Raw genomic sequence first — 7,978 nt, forward strand, 5'->3', positions numbered from 1 at the left:
TGATATGCAAGATTCATTTTCCAACAATGAACAGATAATTGGTACCTTATACCTGCAATTTAACTCCTCCTTTTGCTTTTTGTTAATTGAAAGCAATTTAGGGGCGGCGCCTGTGGCTCAAGGGGTAGGGCGCAGGTCCCATATGCCGGAGGTGGCAGGTTCAAACCCAGCCCCGGCCAAAAAAAAAAAAAAAAAGAAAAGCAATTTAGGCTGGGCAGGGTGCTCATGCCTATAAATCCCTGCACTTAAGGGAGGCTAAGGCAGGAGAATCACTTGAAGCCAGGAGTTTGAGGTTATAGTGACCTATGATTGTGCCTCTGCACTCCATCCTGGGTGACAGAGTGAGACCCTGTCTTCACAAGAATAAAGATAAAGCAAGTAAAACAATTTGGATCATTTTCTAAACTAAATCCTTACAAGAATTCTAAGAAAAGTTTATTCATAACGCTTAGGTAAAACTTGTTGAATTTGCTTTACTCAACTCTAAGGTTCCTTATATTCACTACAAAACTAGCTATTTTCTCTTCATTCTCCTTTCTGATTTACCTTTTTTTTTTTTTTTCCTGAGACAGAGTCTTACTCTGTTGCTCCAGGCTAGAGTACCATGGCCTCAGGTTACCTCACAGCAACCCCAAACTCCTAAGTTCAAGCGATCCTCCTGCCTCAGCCTCCCAAGTATCTGGGACTGTGGGCGCCTGCCATAACGCCCAGCTAACTTTTCTAGTTTTAGTAGAGACAGAGTCTCACTCTTGCTCAGGCTGGTCTTAGACACCTGAATTTAAGGGATCCTCCTGCCTCGGCCTCTCAGAGTGCTAGGATTACAGGCATGAGCCATTTTGCCTGGCCTTGGTTCACTCTTTATTGTGTAGTTTAAATTAATTTGTCTAGCTTCTTTTATTTGTTGTTGTCATCTTCTAATTACTGTGATATTATCCATTAAGAAGTCTAGGAGCGGGCGGTGCCTGTGGCTCAAGGAGTAGGGCGCCGGTCCCATATGCCGGAGGTGGTGGGTTCAAACCCTGCCCCGGCCAAAAAAAAAAAAAGAAGTTTAGGAGCTGATGTAGCAAAATCTGGCCCCCTGTTTTTTATGTGCTAGAGAGAAAAGGAGAATTGCAAACACTTATAATTTATTGGCTTTCCTTTTATTTCTGTCATGTATTTGTTTACTTTTCTCCCCTATTAGTCTGCAAGTTTCCTACAGGCATTGTATTCTATTCTCATGACTGGCACATCGTAAATGCCTAAGAGATTCTTACTGAATGAATAAGTAATAACTGGACTTATTTGTACATACACACACTTAGGAGAAGACATGTAAATAGCTAATTTAATACAGCCAAGCAGAATATGTGCTGATCAGTTGGGGAGATTTCTCCATATTTATGGAAGTTAAGGTTTGTAGGTAAGATGGTATCTTACTTGTCCAGAGAAGCGTGAAGGGAAAGAGGCATATTGTAAAGAACCTTTGAGTTCCACTGTGTGAACAGGATGTTAGTAAATACTTCTACAGAGAAGTTGAAAGAAACCTGGAGTGAAGTGCAGGAGAATATGGATATACAGCTGGGAGAGCCAGAGATTGGAGGATTTGAGGGAGAAATTGAAGGGATTTTGCATGGAATTGCCACTTAGAATTTCTTTGTTTAATCCATTATCTTTAACTTCCTGATAAATAATGGTAGTGTAATCCTTATGGGCAGATTTGCAATTTTTGTAACAATTTCGTGAGTGCCTACTATGTGCAGGAGTACTTGTTCACACTAATCACAGATATTTACAGCCCCTGTCCAGAATGAACAAAGCAGCACATGTACTGAGCCCTTCTCCTCCGGTGTTCCTTTCAAGAAGGCTAAGTAGACTCAGCACACTATACTGGCTCCTGTCATGCCCATGATCCCAGGAAGTCCTAATAACTGAACCAGAAATCTGACAAATACAAACAAAACCATCTAAAACAGAGTTGGCACCCTGGAGGACACATTGGCTAGGAAGGCCAGAGTTTAAATCCAGCAATTTCAGGGCTGACGGAAAGTTGGTGAGAGACCAGGCTTAGACAATATACTCTCTCTAGACACACAGTTCTCTTCGGCTAGATCTTTTGGGTTCTAAACTGTCAGGACTAAGACATTTGTTTTGACTGTAGTAAAATTCACACAATAGCCACCATTTTAAAGTATACAATCCAGTGGGATTTAGTGCATTAACACTACTATCTAGTGCCAGAACATTTTTATCACCCCCAAAACAAACTCTGTACCCATTAAGTAGTCCCTCCCAGACCTCCTCTCAGCCCCAGAAAACACTAATCTGGGTGCTTTATAGATTTGTCAGTTCTATGTGTCTTTTCTATCTGGCTTCTTTCAATTAGCGTGTTTTCAAGGTTCCTTCATGTTGCAGCAACTATTAGCAATTCATTCCTCTTTCGGACCAAATATTCTGTATGATAGACCACATTTTGTTTATCAGGTCATGAGTTGATGGACATTTGGGTTGTTTCTCCTTCTAGCTACTGTGAATAATACTATGAACATCCACAAGTACATTTTTGTTTGAACACCTGCACTCAACTGCTAAAACCTAACAGCAGAACTGCCGCATTCATATGCTCAGTCTAGGTTAACCTACTGAGAACTCAAGGACTTCCTTTTAATGAGTTCACCCAATGCACAAATCTCATCTAACAAGTTTCCTTTAGGTTCAGCCGCCTTCTCCATCTTCAATGTTTTTTGTTTCTCCAAACCAAGTAATCAGTAGTCAAGTTTTTCTTCATCACAAGCCATTACTGTAAAGAATTATGTCAGATTGAGATAATTCTAACTCAAGGCAAAGAAAGTTAATGCTTTTATTAGTCCTTGTCCTTAACTGTATATTGACGTTCACTGGCTTTACTTTTTAAAAAGTATTTTAACACTGCCTAGGAGGAGAAACCACCACAACAGGTCATCTTCAGATGCCAAAAAGCCTGAGGGCCTAAAAGCAGAGAGTTAACATATAAATCAGATCATATCCCTCTGGCCCAACTTGTATCTCAATCTAGCACAATAAATTTATCCTCAACTCAGGGCTTTTTCATTTGCTCTCTGGTGGCTGGAATGCCCTTTCCCTGGTCTTTTCCATGGTCATGTCTTCAGATTCTTACTATATCGCCCTTAGTAGAGTGCCGTGGTGTCATAGCTCATAGCAATCTCAAACTCTTGGGCTTAAGCAATTCTCTTGCCTCAACCTCCCAAGTAGCTGGGATTACAGGAGCTTGCCACTATGCCCGGCTATTTTTTTTTTTTTTGCTGCAGTTGTCACTGTTGTTTAGCTGGCCCAGTCTGGGTTTGAACCTGCCAGCCTGGGTGTATGTGGCTTGCGCCCTACCCACTGTGCTACAGGCGCGGCCATGGTCATGTCTTTATCATTCAAGGCTCATGAAGTTTAGGGTTAGGTCAGTTCAAATGTCCCTTCTTAATGAAGACTCCTCCTATCGGACCATCTAATATCGCTTCTTTCTTTCTTTTTTTTTTTTTCTTTTTTTGAGACAGAGTCTCAGTATGTCACCCTTAGTAGAGTGCCTTAGTTCACAGCTCACTGCAACCTCAAACTCTTGGGCTTAAGCGATTCTCTTGCCTCAGCCTCCCGAGTAGCTGGGACTACAGGGGCCCACCACAACGCCTGACTGTTTTTTGTTGTAGTTGTCATTGTTGTTTAGCTGGCCCAGGCCAGGTTCAAACCTGCCACCCTCACTGTTATGTGGCTGGCACTGTAACCACTGTGTTACAGGAGTTGAGCCAATATTGCTTATTTCTATCATACGCTGGTATCATTACCCTGCTGTATTTTCTTCATTGCATTAATTATCCTTATTTGCTTATTATTCTTTCCGCTCTATTAGAATGTACATTTATGAGATGAAGGACCTTGTCTGACCTGTTTTCTGCTATATTCTTAGGCCCAACAGTGCCTAGCTGATGCTCTAAAAATATACACTCATAGTATGGAATAGTATTAATAATCATACAGTGGTCTAACACTGGAGAATGGAATTTGAGACCTCCATTTTCTACTTTCACAATCCTTAGCTACCAGGGTGAAGCAGAATAGTTTTGAATGGCAGACATTTGCATGAAGAATTTTTTCTTGTTATCTTAGTCTGTTTAGAAATCTCTGTTCTTTCATTCACTTCCTGCCAGCTCTCAGCAGCCAGTAAGTAGGAATCAGCTCTATTATTAACTAACTCAGGCAACTTTTTTCAAACCTAGGTAAATTCATTACTCATTCATTTGTTCAATGAATAGAAAGTTACTAGACTGAGCATGGTGGCATGCACCCATAATTTGGGAAGCCAAAGCAGGAGGATCACTTGAGACCAGGAGTTTGAGACCAGCTTGGGCAACATAGTGAGAACTCATCTTTTTAAGGAAAAAGAAAAGGCTCAGCGCCTATAGCTCAAGTGGCTATAGGGCACAAGCCACATACACCAGAGCTGGCAGGTTTGAATCCAGCCCGGGCCTGCCAAACAATGACAACTTCAACAAAAAATAGTAGGGTGTTGTGCCGGGCATCTGTAGTCCCAGCTACTTGTGAGGCTGAGGCAATAGAATTGCTTAAGCCTAAGAGTTTGAGGTTGCTGTGAGCTGTGATGCCACAGCACTCTACCCAGGGTGACAGCTTGAGACTGTCTCAAAAAAAAATGCCGGACCCAGTAGCTTTCACTTGTAGTACTAGCAATCTGGGAGGCTGAGGCAGGAGGATCCCTTGAACTCAGGAGTTCCAAGACCAGCCTGAGTAAGAGCAAAACGGTCTTTACTCAAAGTAGAAAACTTAGCTGGGCATTGTAGCAAATGTCTATAATCCCTGCTACTAGGAAGGATGAGGCAAGAGGATCAGAGCATTTGAGGTTGCTGTGACCTAGGCTGACACCATGGCACTCTAGCCTGGGACAAAAGAGTGAGAGTATCTCAAAAAAAAAAAAAAAAAAAAAAAAAAGTTACTAAAGCCTATTGTATCCCAGACACTATTCTAAGTGACACAGCATAAAACAAAACAGGGCCTCTTTATCTAGTGATGGTGAAGGGCAAGAAACAAACCAAAAAATATGTTGGAAATCACTGAAAGACAAAAAACTCCCCTTTTGTTGAGATTTAGAGTAAGACTAGAGAAAACATTTGTTCACTTATGAAACAAATTATCGAGCACCTTATTTTGAAACACATTCTCACTCTGCTGCCCTAGGTAGAATGCCATGGTGTCTTAGCTCACAGCAACCTCAAACTCTTGGGCTTAAGCAATCCTCTTGCCTCAGCCTCCCAAAGTAGCTTAGGGCATTTGGGACTACAGGCATGCACCACCATGCCTGTCTAGTTTTTCTATTTTTAGTAGAGAGGGTCTCAATCTTGCTCAGTCTGGTCTGGAACTTCTAAGCTTAAGCAATCCACTCGTCACCCTTGGTAGAATGCCTTAGTGTCACAGCTCACAGCAACCTCCAACTCTTGGGCTTAAGCGATTCTCTTGCCTCAGCCTCCCAAGTAGCTGGGACTACAGGCACCTACCACAATTCCCACTATTTTTTGATGGTAGTTGTCATTGTTTGGCATGCCCGGGCTGGATTCGAATCTGCCCGCTCCGGTGTATGTGGTTGGCACCCTAGCCACTGTGCTACAAGCGCCAAGCATTTTTATTTATTTTTGCAACAGGTCTTGTTCTGTTGCCTGGACTAGAGTGCAATAGCATCATCAGAACTCACCGCAGCCTCAAATTCCTGGGCTCAAGTAATCCTCTTGTCTCAGGCTCTGGTGTAGCTGGGACTATGGGCCCATGTCACTATGCATGGCTTATTTTTCTATTTTTTGTAGAGATGGGTCTTGTTATGTTTCCTAGGCTGGTCTTGAACTCCTGGCCTCAAGTGATCCTCCTGTCTTGGCTTCCCAAAGTGACAGGATTATAAGCATAAGCCACCATACCTGGCTATGACTGGCACTTTAGACTGGAAAGAAGGGAAATAAAAGAGAAAATCTGAGGAGGTAACACTTAACCAAGCCTGAATGGTGAGAAGTAACCAGCCTTTCAAAGATTAGGCAAAGAATGTATTTTTTTTTTTTGAGACAGTTTCGCTATATCACCCTGGGTAGAGTGCTGTAGTGTCACAGCTCACAGCAACCTCAAACTCTTGGGCTTAAGTGATTCTCTTGCCTCAGCCTCCCAAGTAGCTGGGACTACAGGCGCCACCCCCCCAACCCCCACAATGCTTGAATTTTTTTTTGTTGTTTAGCAGGCCCGAGATAGGTTCCAACACACCAGCCCAGTGTATGTGGCTGGTGCCCTAACCAGGCAAAGAATATTTCAGTTACCTGGAACAGCAAGTGCTGATGCCCTAAGGCAGTATGAGTGAGGAAAATTCAAAGGACAGAGGAGGATGTGTAGAAGAGAGGGAAGCAAGGGATCAGATCTTGTAGGGCTTAGTGCAGGTGTCCTCAAACTTTTTAAACAGGGGGCCAATTCACTGTCCGTCAGACTGCTGGAGGGCCGGACTATAGTTTATAAAAAAAAAACAAACTATGAACAAATTCCTATGCACACTGCACATATCTTATTTTGAAGTAAAAAACAAAATGGGAACAAATACAATCCACACCACTTCATGTGGCCCACGGGCCACAGTTTGAGGACGCCTGGCCTAGACCATGTCATAGTAAGAAATCCAGCCTAGCTTAGATCATAGTAAGAAATACTTCTAAACTTTATGGTGTGTGGTTTCCCTTTGAGCAGGGTAGGGCAGGGGTGTCACTTTGCCAACAAAAGCCCCACAAGAATAGTGGGGTGTGTCTGACAACGAATGAAACAGCCATTCTTAACACTTTAAAAATTTTTGAAGCTTTGCCTTGAATGAGCTACAAGTGCCAAGTTCAAAACAGGGAACACTTGAAAATAAAAGATTCAACCATTCAAGACAGATACAGAGCTCAACTTGAGGGTTTCACTTCCCGGAGATGAGTACAAACCAAGAAAATAAAACGGTGGCTCTGGAAACACTTAACTTGCTCATCTCCTTAAGAAAGTTAAAAATTGCTAGTGGGTGAAGACAGGTACATGAGGTAACTATGGTGTTGCACAATTTTTCCAACCTTCCAGTTACCTAGATCCCAAATTCTGTAAAAATGAGATGGGGGAAATTGTGGCAAGTTCTTCCATACTTTGATCCGTTATTATTCATTACTCTTATAGTATAAGGAGTAATGTATAAGGCTTATACAGAGCGTTGACCAGAACCTTATTCCCCCCCCTTTTTTTTTTTTAAAGAGACAGAGTCTCACTTTGTCGCCCTCACTAGAGTGCCATAGCATCACAGCTCACAGCAACCTCCAGCCCTTGGGCTTAGGCGATTCTCTTGCCTCAGCCTCCTGAGTAGCTGGGACTACAAGCGCCCGCCACAACACCCGGCTACGAACCTTTTTCTTAACATTTGCAATTTTCAAGGAGATGCATAACACCTGATCATCGTTTGCATATTGAAAAGCGGACTACGGGGTGGCGCCTGTGACTCAAAGGAGTAGGACACTGGCCCCATATGCTGGTTCAAACCCAGCCCCGGCCAAAAACTGCACCAAAAAAAAAAAAAAAAAGAAAAGAAAAGAAAAAGAAAAAAGAAAAGCAGGCTACGATCCACAGTCAAGAAGAGGGGCACAGAAATGCATGCTAACGCGCGGAGTTCTCCCCACCACTCCCCTCCCTTACTACATTCAGGGAGCCAGGTGGCGTCGACCTCGCACACCCCTCCAGGTCTCCCACTTGGGACTCGATTGTTGGATCTCGCCCAGCACCATCCTCTTCTCACCGGTGAAGGGACGGGGCACGCAGGTCCCTCAGCTGCATCTTTGCAAAAGAGGAAGTATAAACGCTGCAAAGGCAACGAGTGCGCCAAGACTCCGAAACTTGTGTTCCCCGTGGTCACAATATGTCCCCGCCCAGAAGCCTAGACTAGGCCTACAGGATAGCGGGA

This window comes from Nycticebus coucang, chromosome 4 (assembly GCF_027406575.1).
Source record: "Nycticebus coucang isolate mNycCou1 chromosome 4, mNycCou1.pri, whole genome shotgun sequence".
Taxonomy (NCBI): domain Eukaryota; kingdom Metazoa; phylum Chordata; class Mammalia; order Primates; family Lorisidae; genus Nycticebus; species Nycticebus coucang.